General features: G+C 48.2%; 1 long non-coding RNA gene across 2 annotated transcripts; it reads right to left on the bottom strand.

Moving 5' to 3' along the window:
- Window positions 1-10883: 10883 nt before the first annotated feature.
- On the bottom strand, window positions 10884-15102 carry LOC123934511. 2 transcript variants are annotated; one of them, XR_006816809.1, is made up of 3 exons: window positions 14821-15102; window positions 14240-14490; window positions 10884-11466 (listed from the first exon to the last, which is right to left on the bottom strand). It is a non-coding gene; the product is annotated as an uncharacterized LOC123934511 (long non-coding RNA). The 2 variants fall into 2 exon arrangements; XR_006816808.1 differs by having other exon boundaries at window positions 14292-14490.
- Window positions 15103-15564: the final 462 nt, after the last annotated feature.

Here is a 15564-nt window from a genome sequence, read left to right as displayed (position 1 = left end):
AACAAGATGGGATTGGGAGGGAGACAAACCATAAATGACTCTTAATCTCACAAAACAAACTGGGGGTTGCTGCGGGGAGGTGGGATTGGGGGAGGGGGAGCGGGCTATGGACATTGGGGAGGGGAAGCGAACCATAAGAGACTATGGACTCTGAAAAACAACCTGAGGGTTTTGAAGGGTCAGGGGTGGGAGGTTGGGGCAACCTGAGGGTTTTGAAGGGTCAGGGGTGGGAGGTTGGGGGAACAGGTGGTGGGTAATGGAGAGGGCACGTTTTGCATGGAGCACTGGGTGTTGTGCAAAAAGAATGAATACTGTTACGCTGAAAAAATAAATAAAATGAGAAAAAAAAACATAAAAAAAAAAATCTTGCCATTTGCAACGACGTGGGTGGAACTAGAGGGTATTACGCCAGGCAAAAGAAGTCAGTCAGAGAAAGACAATTACAGGGTCTCACTGATTTGAAGAATTGGAGAAACGAGACAGAGGATCATAGGGGAAGGGAGGGAAAAATGGAACAAGACGAAACCAGAGAGGGAGACAGACCATAAGAGACCCTTAATCTCGGGAAACAAACTGAGGGTTGCTGGAGTGGAGGAGGATGGGAGGGATGGGGTGGTTGGGGGATGGACATTGGAGAGGGTATGGGCTATGGTGAGCGCTGTGAGGTGTGTAAGACTGATAATTCACAGACCTGTACCCCCGAAACAAAGAATACATTTATGTTCAAATAATACAGAAAGAAAGAAAGAAAGAAAGAAAGAAAGAAAGAAAGAAAGAAAGAAAGAAAGAAAGAAGAGTGACTACTACTTTGCTTCAAGTGATTTGCTTGGAAAAGTCTGGGCACACTGAGCATTAATTTAAATACGCTTTTGACAATAATTAGTTCTTGATTAAAATGCCCTTACCTTATGCATGTTTTCCACCTATTGCTGCTAAAACTTTGAAGTTGCAGATCTAGGTCATTCAACGTATGGGGAATATATGCCCTGGAACTTTACTAGAGAAAGCCCTCATCGTTGTCACACCGATGAAGCACATCGCCCTTAATTTCTGTAGAACAGTCTGACTTTTTCCCCGCCAAATTAAATAATTGCGTTAATACGCAGACAGAAGAATTTTTTAAAAAAGATTTTATCTATTTCTTTGAGAGAGAGTGAGCACGAGTGGGGCGGAGGGGCAGAGGGAGAGGGAGAAGCAGACTCCCTGCGGAGCAGGGAGCCCGATGCTGGGCGGGATCCCAGGACGCTGGGATCATGACCTGAGCCGAAAGCAGACGCTTCACTGACAGAACCACCCAGGCGCCCCTGGAAGAATATGTTTTAAACCACTAAGAAACACGTGATAGGATACCTCTTTGAATATTATAATAATAATATATTACTAACGTCTTCAATACTGAGGTTTAAATGCTCTACAGGTATCACATGTTGTCCATTTTCTAATCAATTGCAGAACTGGGTAACAAGACTCATCACCTGGTATGTTATAAACCTATGTGATCTGTAACTAAAACGCTATGCTATCAAATAAGGCATTATAATAGAAAGTATGACAGGCACCCCTGCGTCTTTTTCGCTCTTGTGTTGGTCTTTTGGGAATCAATAAATCACCATCATGTAAACCTCAGAAATAACTTCACTAATTTTATTAGGCATTGTGGTCAGCCTTTCCTCGTGTCATTTTAAGAAAAAGAAATGGGGGCACCTGGGTGGTTCGGTTGGTTAATGATCCAGCTCTTGATTTCAGCTCAGTCATGATCTCAGGGCCATAAGATCAAGGCTCATGTTGGGCTCCACATTCCGTGCAGAGTCTGCTTGAGATTCTCTCTCTCCCTCTCCCTCTGTCCCTCCCTTTTCATGTTCTTTCTCTCTAAATAAGGAAATAAATGAATAGAAAAATTTTTTTTAAAGTTATTATCTATTTATTTGACAGAGACAGGGACAAGATGCACAAGCAGGGCCAGTGACAGGCAGAGGTTGAGGGAGCAGCAGGACCCTGGGAAGCAGGGCACCATCCCAGGACTCTGGGATCATGATCTGAGCCAGAGGCAGATGCTTCACCGACTGAGCCACCCAGGTGACCCAGTAAAATATTTTTTTTTAAAAAGAAAGAGAACTGGATATATTGTTACAATTAATTGAATGTGTTACCATGGTTAATGTCATATGAACCATAATATTTGAGGCGGTATTTTTGATTACCTGGTGCTATAAACATATTTTCTACCCCCAAAATTTGTTTGGTAAGTTCTAGTCCCTAGTTCCTCAGAATGTGAACTTATTTTGCAATCAAGTGCTCTCCCCCTGAGCTATATTGCCTCTGCTAGAATGTGAACTTCCTTTAAAATAGGTTCATTGCAGATGTAATTAGTTAAAATCGAATACAACTGATGCCCTTATAAAAAGTGGAAATTTGGACACAGAGACATACACAGTGGAGAATGCCATGTGCACACTGGATTTGTGCTGCCATATACTAAGCGTTCCGGAAGCTAGGATAAAGAAATGGGACAGGTTCTCCCTTAGAGTTTCCAGAAGGATCAAACTCTCCTTACACCTTAATTTCCAATTTCTATCCTCCGGAACTGTGGGACAATAAATTTTTCTTTTTTGAGAAATTGCCAGTGATGGTAACTTTTATTGCATCCATAGGAGCCTAATACACCTGGGAAAGGTGTATTCCTCTTGAATTTCCAAAGGAACTTCCTGGGTTTCCTTTTTGGCACTAGCTCTGAAGACTTTGCTGTGCTCGCCCACATACTGTGGGAGGGTTGGGACCTTGGTTGCCAAGGAAACCTCAGGGTTTTGTGGGAGCTGGCCATGTGTATTTCCTGTGCATGCTGCTCTGTCACCTGTCACCAGTTGGGGCTTCTGAGGTTAGGCCCCTCCTCTGTGTCCTTGTTGGTGGGTCTGTAGGTGGTTTCCCCAAAGCTCTAGTGAGCCGCAGACAAACCAGCCTATGATAGCTCCAAATCACGAGTGTATGTGTGAGGAGGGCAGTGATCAGAATCCCTGGAGGGAATGCCAAGGAAACGTTACCTTTAGGCAAAGAGGTTGTGAGCAATCCAGTAGCACTTGCTACTAGGAGTGGTAGTTAACTGTAAACAAGTTGTTTGGCCTTCATTGGGATGACATACTGGGGCAAAGTCGGGCCAAATCAATTCTGCCTCAGCTTGTGGTCCTCACACACCCCCTGGCAGAAATGAGCCTATTCAAGGTCAACTCACACAAGAGTGGAGCCAGTAGAACATGGCCTCTAGACAGAACCTAGGCCCTTCCTCTTGGGACATTGAATGCCTCCTGTAGTTTGGTTTAGAAAAGAGCAGGTACTAGCTGACAAAGACAGCTGCCTCTAGGAAGTGGGAGATGGCTAGGCAAAATGCCACTTTTCAATGGAGAATTTTGACTTAGGTCTGCAAAGAGATCCTGTCCAACAGGAATCTGTTTGACTCCCAGCTTTGGTGTTCCTCTAACCTCAGTACATAACACTCAGTAGCCTCTGGGTTCACTTATCACCTGGACCTGTATAAGCACTTCTGATATGACACAAAGCTCCCTCTAGTTCATCACAAACACTTTTTTCTGACTGACTTTTATAGTTCACAGACATGAGCAGGTTACTCCTCTTCTTTACAAACTGCTAGGGTAGTGATACTTCCGTGGAGATTCCCGCAGCCTGCTGCATATCTGGAGCAGAAGTCCGAAGTTAGCATGGGCACCATAGGAACTGCACAGCCCCATACATGTTCCCTGTGGATCTGCTCCCTTTCCTTGCTCCTCTATTCATCACTCTGGGCCCCATCTACACTAACCTTTTCTCCAGGTACCAAATATCTTCTGACCATTTAACTCCTTCCTCTACAGGATGAGCTTCTTGGCTGTGGGGAGCTTGCCAGGATTGTGAGACCCGAGAGAAGGCAAATAACCAAGGTGGGGCCAAAGATCAGTGCAGCTATTGACATGGAGGTACTTCACAGTTTATGGCATAGTGAGAGGGAATCCAAGAAGCAGTGACAATCTTGCTGAGCTGTGGATTTGGATATTACTCCATTTTGCAAGCAGTACACTAGAGAGAAGGGAACTGGGCAAAGAAAGACTCCAGAGTATTGCACAAAGTTATTGCTGAGTTTATAACTGCATACTAACTCTGCATGCACAGATTCAGACACCACAAGTTTGGACACAGAACACCCACCAGGAGCTATAAGATAGAGAGCTACCAGAGCTTACACAGTGTTCCCGCCAGCCACAGTAGAGATACCACACTGAAGTCCCCAGATGTTCATCACAGAATGCAGTGTAGTCATACATTAGGAAAATGGCTCACGTAGCTCTATAAGACCTACATTAACAAAGCTTAACAACAAACCCTGAAAGGCTCATTCTAGTAAGTGAACAAAGTGCATACTGGAAAAAAAACTGAACATATAAATAAGATAAACAAAACTTAGACACTTAACAACATAGCAACCAAAACGGCCTCTATGTAAAACTTCTAGATATGTGAAAGAAAGAAACATGACCCATAAACAAGGGAGAAATGTGCCAGTAGGTCCAGAAATGGCTAGGATTATGGGGCTAACACAGAGCAACTTAATACATTATTTTTTTAAAGATTTTATTTATTTACTTGACAGAGATCACAAGTAGGCAGAGAGGCAGGCAGAGAGAGAGGAGGAAGCAGGCTCCCCGCTGAGCAGAGAGCCCGATGTGGGGCTTGATCCCAGGACCCTGAGATCATGACCTGAGCCGAGGGCAGAGGCCACTGAGCCACCCAGGCTCCCCTACACACAGCGACTTTAAGACAGCTATTGGAAATAAATATGTTCCAGAATTGAAAGGAAACATAAAAATAATGAAGGAAACAATGAGGAAAAGTCTCTATAGGAAAGTGATATCTATAATGAAGAACCAAATGGAAAGTCTGGAACTGAAAAGTACAGAAGAGGGAAATATGGAAGACCATCATAGACCCACAAGAACAGAACTAATTTTTTACTAACACTCCAAATAAAATCACTGTCAAAATGTATTTTTTTTCAAATGCATCCTGACCCCACACCTCCCCTCAAATACAAAAATTAATTTAGGCACATCCTAAGACCTAAATGCAAGGCTAAAACTATGGGGCTTCTAGAGGAAAACAAGACAATACCTTTGCAAATATGGGTTAGGGAAAGATCTCTTGGGCAGGACCCATTAAATAGTCACTATAGAAGAAAAGAAAGGATTCAGTGAACCTCATCACAGTTAAATCAATCTACTTATGAACAGACACCACTAAGAATGTGCATAGACAAGACATAACAGGGAGAAAATAGTCCCAACAGGTATATCTTTTTTTTTTATTTGTTTATTTTCAGCGTAACAGTGTTCATTGTTTGTGCACCACACCCAGTGCTCCATGCAGTACGTGCCCTCCCTATTACCCACCACCTGGTTCCTCAACCTCCCCCCCCCCCCGCCCCTTCAAAACCCTCTGATTGTTCTTCAAAGTTCATAGTCTCTCATGGTTCATCTCCCCTTCCAGTTTCCCTCAACTCCCTCTCCTCTCCATCTCCCCATGTCCACCATGTTCTTTGTTATGCTCCACAAATAAGTGAGACCATATGATACTTGACTCTCTCTGCTTGACTTATTTTGCTCAGCATAATCTCTTCCAGTCCCGTCCATGTTGCTACAAAAGTTGGGTATTCATCCTTTCTGATGGAGGCATAATACTCCATTGTGTATATGTACCACATCTTCCTTATCCATCCCTCCGTTGAAGGGCATCTTGGTTCTTTCCTCAGTTTGGCGACCATGGCCATTGCTGCAATAAACATTGGGGTACAGATGGCCCTTCTTTTCACTACATCTGTATCTTTGCATAAATACCGAGCAGTGCAATTGCAGGGTCATAGAGAAGCTCTATTCTTAATTTCTTGAGGAATCTCCACACTGTTCTCCAAAGTGGCTGCACCAACTTGCATTCCCACCAACAGTGTAAGAGGGTTCCCCTTTCTCCACATCCTCTCCAACACATGTTGTTTCCTGTCTTGCTAATTTTGGCCATTCTAACTGGTGTCAGGTGGTATATCAATGTAGTTTTAATTTGAATCTCCCTGATGGCTAGTGATGATGAACATTTTTTCATGTGTCTGATAGCCATTTGTATGTCTTCGTTGGAGAAGTGTCTGTTCATATCTTCTGCCCATTTTTTGGATATGATTATCTGTTTTGTGTGTGTTGAGTTTGAGGAGTTCTTTATAGATCCTGGATATCAACCTTTTGTCTGTACTGTCATTTGCAAATATCTTCTCCCATTCCGTGGGTTGCCTCTTTGTTTTGTTGACTGTTTCCTTTGCTGTGAAGAAGCTTTTGATCTTGATGAAGTCCCAAAAGTTCATTTTCGGTTTTGTTTCCTTTGCCTTTGGAGACATAGCTTGAAAGAAGTTGCTGTGGCTGATATCGAAGAGGTTACTGCCTATGTTCTCCTCTAGGATTCTGATGGATTCCTGTCTCACGTTGAGGTCTTTTATCCATTTCGAGTTTATCTTTGTGTACAGTGTAAGAGAATGGTCGAGTTTCATTCTTCTACATATTGCTGTCCAGTTTTCCCAGCACCATTTATTGAAGAGACTGTCTTTTTTCCATTGTATATTTTTTCCTGTTTTGTCGAAGATTATTTGACCATAGAGTTGAGGGTCCATATCTGGGCTCTCCCCTCTGTTCCACTGGTCTATGTGTCTGTTTTTATGCCAGTACCACACTGTCTTGGTGATCACAGCTTTGTAGTAAAGCTTGAAATCGGGTAACGTGATGCTGCCAGTTTTGATTTTGTTTTTCAACATTTCCTTAGCAATTCGAGGTCTCTTCTGATTCCATACAAATTTTAGGATTACTTGCTCCAGCTCTTTGAAAAATACCGGTGGAATTTTGATTGGAATGGCGTTAAAGGTATAGATTGCTCTAGGCAGTATAGACATTTTAACACTGTTTGTTCTTCCGATCCATGAGCATGGAATGGTCTTCCAACTTTTTGTGTCTTCTTCAGTTTCTTTCATGAGTGTTCTGTAGTTCCTCGGGTACAGGTCCTTTACCTCTTTGGTTAGGTTTATTCCCAGGTATCTTATGGTTCTTGGTGCTATAGTAAATGGAATCGATTCTCTAATTTCCCTTTCTGGGTTTTCATTGTTAGTGTATAAGAAAGCCACTGATTTTTGTACATTGACTTTGTATCCTGCCACGTTACTGAATTGCTGTATGAGTTCGAGTAGTTTGGGGGTGAAGTCTTTGGGGTTTTCCATATAAACAATCATGTCATCTGCGAAGAGAGAGAGTTTGACTTCTTCCTTGCCAATTTGGATACCTTTTATTTCTCTTTGTTGTCTGATTGCCATTGCTAGAACTTCTAATACTATGTTGAACAAGAGTGGTGAGAGTGGGCATCCTTTTCGTGTTCCTGATCTCAACGGGAAGGCTGCAAGCTTTTTCCCATTGAGGATGATATTTGCTGTGGGTCTTTCATAGATAGATTTTATGAAGTTCAGGAATGTTCCCTCTATCCCTATACTTTGAAGCGTTTTCATCAGGAACGGATGCTGGATTTTGTCAAATGCTTTTTCTGCATCAATTGAGAGGACCATGTGGTTCTTCTCTCTTCTCTTATTGATTTGTTCTATCACATTGATTGATTTGCGAATGTTGAACCAACCTTGTAACCCAGGGATGAATCCCACCTGGTCATGGTGGATAATCTTTTTAATGTGCTGCTGGATCCTGTTTGCTAGGATCTTGTTGAGAATCTTTGCATCCATATTCATCAGTGATATTGGTCTGAAATTCTCCTTTTTGGTAGGGTCTTTGCCTGGTTTGGGGATCAGGGTAATGCTGGCTTCATAAAGAGTCTGGAAGTTTTCCTTCTGCTTCAATTTTTTGGAAGAGCTTCAGAAGAATTGGTGTTATTTCTTCTTTGAAAGTTTGGTAGAATTCCCCAGGGAATCTGTCAGGTCCTGGGCTCTTATTTTTGGGGAGGTTTTTGATCACTGCTTCAATCTCATTACTAGATATCGGTCTATTCAGGTTGTCAATTTCTTCCTGGTTCAATTTTGGGAGTTTATAGTTTTCCAGGAATGCATCCATTTCATCTAGGTTGCTTAGCTTATTGGCATACAACTGTTGGTAATAATTTCTGATGATTGTTTCTATTTCCTTGGTGTTAGTTGTGATCTCTCCCTTTTCATTCATAATTTTATTGATTTGGGCTTTCTCTCTTTTCTTTTGGATTAGTGTGGTCAATGGTTTATCGATCTTATTGATTCTTTCAAAAAACCAGCTTCTAGTTTCATTGATACGTTCTACTGTATCTCTGGTGTCTACCTCATTGATCTCTGCTCTAATCTTGATTATTTCCCTTCTTGCGTGTGGAGTTGGTTTGATTTGTTGTTGATTCTCCAGTTCTTTAAGGTGTAGAGACAGCTGGTGTATTCTGGATTTTTCAATGTTTTTTGAGGGAGGCTTGGATGGCTATGTATTTCCCCCTTAGAACAGCCTTTGCTGTATCCCATAGGTTTTGGACCGAAGTGTCTTCATTCTCATTGGTTTCCATGAATTGTTTAAGTTCATCTTTGATCTCCTGGTTGATCCAAGCATTCTTAAGCAAGGTGGTCTTTAGCTTCCAGGTGTTTGAGTTCCTTCCGAACTTTTCCTTGTGATTGAGTTCCAGTTTCAAAGCATTGTGATCTGAGAATATGCAGGGAATAATGTCAGTCTTTTGGTATCGGTTGAGTCCTGTTTTGTGACCCAGTATGTGGTCTATTCTGGAGAAGGTTCCATGTGCACTTGAGAAGAATGAGTATTCTCCAACAGGTATATCTTATAAAGGGCTTGTAACCAGAGTATTTTGACAATTTGCATGAGTCGATAATGAAACAAAGGCAAAGACCCCACTTGAAAATTGGGCAAGAGACTTGAATAGGCAGTTCATTAAGGAGGATAGCTAATAATCACACAAAAAAGTATTCCATATCATTAATCATCACAAAAATTCAAATTGATAGCACAGTGAAATAGCACAATGAGTCACTGACCAGAATGGATAAAAGTTCAAAGGTGACAATATAAAACTTTTGAGAACTCCAAGAAACAGGCACTACTGATGGGAGTCCAAATTATCATAACAGCTTTGGAAATCTGTGAAAAGTTTTTCATAAAGTTAAACATAACCCTATTCTGTGGCCCAGCCATTCCAATGCTAGGTGTTTATCCAAGAGAAAGGAAAACAAAAGTCCAGAAAAAGACTCACAAACATGTTCACATAGGCTTTGATCACACAAGAATATTAGTAACACACACAACTGTAGAAACCTTGATAAAAGTAACATGCCAGGGGCTGCAAATGGATGATTGCATAGTAGACGCAACTGTAGGGTTCATCAGCTTGGTACCTACCAACATAAGTCTTGCTCCTGTTTTGTGAAGCACTGACATGTGTCTTGCTCTGCCTTCTTCCATGTCTGTTTGATTCCTCAAAGAAATAAAAAAAACACCATTTAACACATGCACTCACACAAGCGCTCACACATTTTCTCGTTCATTCACTCAAACACTAACACATGTACACTCACCCATTAGCACATATTTACTCATACTCATACACACACTAACTTACACAAACTCATACATACTTATACACCAGACATTTTTACTCTTGAACACTTTCACACACACATACATTCGCTGACACAAATCTACTTATACACATTAACACTCATAAATATATACTTGGACACTCATATAGTCATACTCACTCACACACAGTTATGTACAGACAAGCTTGGACATGCTCACAAATTCATACATACTCACACAGTCACACACAAGACACATTAACCCATGTACACATTTACACACACATGCATTCCACTACATCTGTTCATTTCACTCTCATGCTCACATATAGACACTTACACATTGACACACATTTTCACTGAACACACTAACACATATAAACATACACCCACATACCTGCATACTCACATAGTCACACATACTCATGCACAAAGTAACACATACTCATACATGCTTACACTCAACACACATTTAGATACATTCACTAACACAGTCTTACACACTCACACATATTCATCCACATTCACTGACACACTATAGGGACACAGTCACAAACTCATACATACTTCCACATACTTACTCATATACACACTTATAGATACAATAACACAGGCTGGCTTGATTTTGATGATCTAGGCCTGGATGCCCAGAGCCCCAATAAGACAGGGAGGGATCCTGGGGCCTCTGGGTACTTCCTGCTGTCCCTTACCCTCCCTTATTCATGCAAGTGCCCTGAGTTCCCTGAGAATCCAGATAGCCACTGAACACTCCCAGCAACGTTCTGTTCACTGGCACCATCTGGCTCTGCTGAGCTTTGTTCCCTTGCCAGGTCCATAAGCCAATGTTCCCTAGATGTTCACCACCTTTTGCAATGAACACACTGCCAAGCTGGTACATCTGGGTGGCTCAGTCGTTAGGGTCTGCCTTTGGCTCAGGTCATGATCCTAGGCTCCTGGGATCAATTCCCGCATTGGACTCCCCACTCAGCAGGAAGCCTGCTTCTCCTTGTCCCACCCCGTTACTTGTGTTCCCTCTCTTGCTGTGTTTCTCTCTGTCAAATAAATACATAAAATCTTAAAAAAAAAAAAAGACACTGCAAAGTTCTCATGGAACTTACCCCACATATACTCCCATGTTGACCAGGCCACTGTTTCCCCCCTGCACCCACATCCCCAGTAGATCCTTCCCTCAATTGCCCACAGTAGAGGCAAGACTCAGTTGACACATGAAATTAACTTTATTGAAGAAAACATTTACTAAAACCATCAAAGAGGGAATGACAACAGAGAGAGGAACATCTAACGGCCACTAGAGCCCACAGGTTATGCCCCCCTCCTCTTGGGGTCCCAAAGGAAGTGTCTCTGCTTCCCCCAACACCACGGCCCTCCAGCCTCCCTTCCTGGGGACCCCAAGATCAACCTCTGGCCAGGACGACGGACGCTGGCCACGTCCCCTCACCCCAGGGCACGCACCCTCCCCTCTGGCCGACATGCTGGGGCCTGGTCCCGCCCTATGGCCTGCACAGGACAGTCCCAGGATGGCGGAAAATGCAGGAGGGGACACTCGGCCAAGCCGGGGACACGGAGTCACAAGAAACAACAGGGTGGCACATCAGAGACGGTTCCCGTGGAGACTCCCGCTGGAGACTCCCGTGGAGACCTCGGTCCTTGGTCGGTTCCTCCTTCCCGAGGTCGCGGGCCAAGCAGCAGCCGTGCCCTCGGGCATCCTTCCCGCCATCTCCTGGAACTGGGCTGGGGATCTCGGGGATGGGGCTGCTGCTGCTGATGGACAGCTGCTCAGAGAAGCACACACACACATCTCCACGAGAACAAGCAGTGGCCGGCTTAAATCTACACTGAGAAAGCAGAGGTGGAGCTCACAACACTGGGAGAGAGCGAGCGGAGCCTCGGTCGCCACCGAAGCTCACGGCAGGCTCCCCGGGCTGGGGGGCGGCTGCCCCGGTAGGCCAGGACACCCACCGCGGGCTCCTGCACATCTCAAGGTTCTGCGCAGGAACGGGATCTAGTGGGGAAGGGAGTAACGTGACACGTGTGTCACTAAGGGCCCTACAGGGACACCAGCGGGTTTCCCAGAACATGGAGCGACGTGCCCCGGGGGATGTACATGAGGGTCTCCCTCTTGGGAGACCCAAGAGGCTGGCACCCTTGAGGCGGTCCCTAACATCTCCCAGTCCAGAGTGGGTGGCAGATGGCTTCGGGTGCCCCTCACATAGACTGGGGCTGACCACTCAGGGGTGCCCCAAGCCAGCTTCCCAGGTTGGCAGGGATTGGAGCTGGCCTTGGCATTGGCATCTGCTGAATTGTCATTCATCAGGCCAGTCCCAGGTCTCCTTGCCCGTGGTCTCCCGGTCTCCAGTGACACTGTGCAAACAAAAGCAGAAACACCTCCCACCACGAAGTCCTCCCCCTTCCTACTCCTCTCCTCTCCCTTTTCCTTCTCTTCCTCCTTCACCTTTTCCTCTTCCTTTCCTATACCTTTTTCTCCTCCTCCTTTCCTCTTCCTCTTTCTCTTCTTCTTCCTGCTTTGGAACAAAAGTTTCCCTGCACATCCAGTCACACTAGATCCAGCTGTGGGGTACTGGTCTGCCAGGTATGCGGCACCCCACCTCTCAGGCCAAGACTCTGTGTGGCCCACGGGTCTTCGCCTCACAGTCTTTGCTCTCCTTGCCCTCATAGCCCTTCCAGGCTGTAGGGGAAGGAAGCTGCCCGTAGGCTGGTGCTAGGCTACCAGGGCGTTTGGGTCTCCTCCTCTCACTCGTGCAGGTGCTCGAGGGTGTTGCCTTCTTGGGGCTCCCCTAGAGCAGTGCAGACAACCCCCAAGACGGGCTGGGCCATGTGGCATCCGCTCCAGGGCATTCTCTCTTGGTTGTGCAGCTCTTCCTTGCTTGAGCTGACTCTTTCTGGCAGGGATGGCCATGGGGAAGTTTCCTCCAGGCCCAGTGTGGTCTGAGGGCCAGTAGGCATCTTCAGCTCGGAGCCCATGGGGTGGGCATGTAGGGGTGGCCAGACAATGGGACTGATGACCGAGTCCCCGGCTGCACCTTCTTCAGCCTCTGCTATGTCGGAGTCTTTGCCTGCGTCTGGTGCCCCCCATGTGCTGAGTGTGGCAGCCTGCCACTTGTATCTCTGGCACCTCTTCAGGGCACTGCTCTTGGCCATCACTGAGCCCCATGTGGCTTGGTGAGTGGGGTCCCTTTCAACTGATGGAGGATGAGGGGGCTCAGCCTGGGCCTGGCTTCTTTGCCCCTCCACCCCACTCGAGTACCCTGCTGTTTGTGTAGACTGCCCCTTTCCATTCGTCCAATAACTCTTCCATTTCCTTGGCCTATAGTAAGAGGAGCTGCCCTGTTCTCCTGAGCCTACTTGGCCTTGGGCTTGGGATGGCTCTTTTCCCAAGCCCAGTTCCCATTTCCCGACTCTGCTGCAGCCTGTTTCCTCTGCCTTACCAAGAGCAGATTTGGAGCGTTGGTGCACTGCGCCTTAATGTGGCCATCTTCTCCACAGCTATAGCAGAATGTGTGGTGTTTCCATTTCCCTGAACCTCGAGACCTGGCCCTTAGCACACGTCCCCTTCGGTGCTGTCCTCTGCCCCTCCTGCGTCTGAAGCCTTGGGAAGGCCTGGCCTGAAGAGTGTTGCCAGGGCCAGGGAAGGACACTGCTCTGAAAGCGCTGGCTCTGGCAGATGACCTTATGCCTGCATCCAGCCCTGGTATCCTCTCCCTGTCTAGCCCAAAAGTGGCCTCCCACTCCTCTTCCTCACGTAGGAGCTTCACCAGTGCCAGGAAACCAGGTGGCTTCCTTCGCTGTTTCATCAGCTTAAGCCTCTCTCGAAGTTTGTCAGTAAGGGTAGCCCCATTTAAGACTTGTTTCAGGCGAGCCTGATTCACATTCCTCCGTAACACTGCATTTTTTTCTACGGCTCTTTGGAGCAGGGGCTCCAAACGCAACACAAAGCTGGAGACTTTCTCTCCTACCTCCTGATAGGCCTTACAAAATTTTATATGGGCGATTTTGCGGCTCTCCACAGGTCCAAACACCTGCTGCAGGGCGGCCAGGCACTCCTCCACAGTTATAGCGGCATTGCTGGCCCGCAGCCCACTGATCACCTGCAGAGCCGGGCCCCGCAAGCACTCCATCAGCCGCCGCCTCTTTTCACCCTCAGGGACCTGCCACATCTGCAGCATGTCAGTGGTGTGCTCAAGCCAGGCTTCAAAGGCCAATGCCCCTGGGATGGACACAGTGTTCCCAGAAAACACTCTTAGTTCTCTGTACAACACTTGTTCTAGCAGCGGCTGCACTGCAGCCCCCAGGGTCTGGGCCCAAGTCCAGAAGCCGGGAGATATGGCCAGTCTTGGAGCAGGACAGTTGGTGTCCGATCCAAGCACCCTGTTCATGTCGGACACTGTCCGCCTCTCTTCCTCTAAGAAGCGGTTCAGTCTATTGAGAAATTCCCCATCTGAGTTCCGAGGTTTTACAACCACTTCCCAGGGCCCTCCCTTTCCGGGAATTTCCCTGGGGATCAAAGAATAGTCAATATCTTGGGCAAGCTCCAAGAGAAATGCTTGGGCATTCTCTTCCCTCCTAAACATCCTACCAATGACCCTATACCTGCCCAGGTGCCTGAGAGCCTCCCGAAGAGTCTCCTCGAATTCATCCTCACCACAGTCCTCAGGAATCCCCAGGATGAGCATGGACCGCTGGGTGTTCAGGTGTTCCCCCCTACACCAATCCTGCAACAGGGTCAACGGCATGTCCCCAATCTCTGTGGAGTCTAGTTGAGGGGGGAATGGTCACTGCGTGATGCACATATATCTGAGACAAGTCCCAGGGCGACAGCAGACAGACCAGGTCTCCACAGCCTGTGAACAGGAACCGTGCGAGAGCGAGGTTAATGCCCACACCCTCCTCCCACCGCCAGGTGACCCTCCTCCCACCGCCAGGTGACCCTCCTCCCACCGCCAGGTGACCCTCCTCGCCCGGGGCGGTGCCTCTGCCGCCCAGGCTCGATCCCTGCCCCGCCTTCCTCCGACCGGCCGGGGCCACAGCACGCTCCTCACCCCGCTCCCCACCCCCCACCCCCACCCCCACCCTCCACCCCCTGCCCCCGCGGGCTGGCGCAGTCCCGCGGGAGGGGGCGGCGGGCGGCGGGGTCTCCCGGGGTCAAGCGCACCCTCCCCGGGGTCTGGTACCTTCCTCTGGGCCGGGGTCCTTCCCGGCGGAGGTCCCAGCAGGAGGGGCGCAGGGGCTGCGCGTCTCTTTCCCTGGCTCTCTCGCGCGGCTCCCCTGCTTCCTCTCGCGGTCCCTCTCTCCGCGCGGCACGTGGGCCAGCGCGCCGGCGCCTGCTCGCCACCACTCTCTGCAGTGCGGACTCGGGGCGGGGGCGCGGCGGCGGCGGAGCGCGGACCCTCCGCGTCGCCCCGGAGACCGCCGGGCCATTGGCGCGCGCGGATCACGCGGCCGGGCTGCGGCCACCGCCGCGGGCACCCCGGGACCGCGCGTGACGTCAGCTGCCCCTTCCGCCCCCCCCACCCCGCCCCCTGAGGGGCCGCTGGCACAGGTGGGGGGACCCGGGGGATCCGCGACTCGGTGCCCCCATCCCTGACCCAGCCCCGTCCACCGCCCGCCGCTCCCGGAGCGTGCCCTCGGGGCGTCGGCGTGGCGAGGGTTCCACATCCGCGGGGCCCCCACGTCCGCGGGGGCCCGCCGGAGAGGGGCTGGGCAGGCCCGAGATGCGTGCGCCCGCCGGCGCTGTGCTCTGGCGTGGGTGGGGAACGGGATTGGGGTGGGGGGAGGGGAGGGAGGGTGTCCTGGGGGCCTCTTCGCCTGTTTCCCCCCTCCTCCACCCCACCCAGGACTGGTCCTGTCCCAGCTCGGCGGGCAGCACCTCGTCCAGGTGCCATTAATTACGTGGAGGAGACGCCTCGTGCGCAACG

Source organism: Meles meles, chromosome X, assembly GCF_922984935.1.
Source record: "Meles meles chromosome X, mMelMel3.1 paternal haplotype, whole genome shotgun sequence".
NCBI classification, from domain to species: Eukaryota; Metazoa; Chordata; class Mammalia; order Carnivora; family Mustelidae; genus Meles; species Meles meles.
This window is presented reverse-complemented; position numbering and strand designations above follow the sequence as displayed.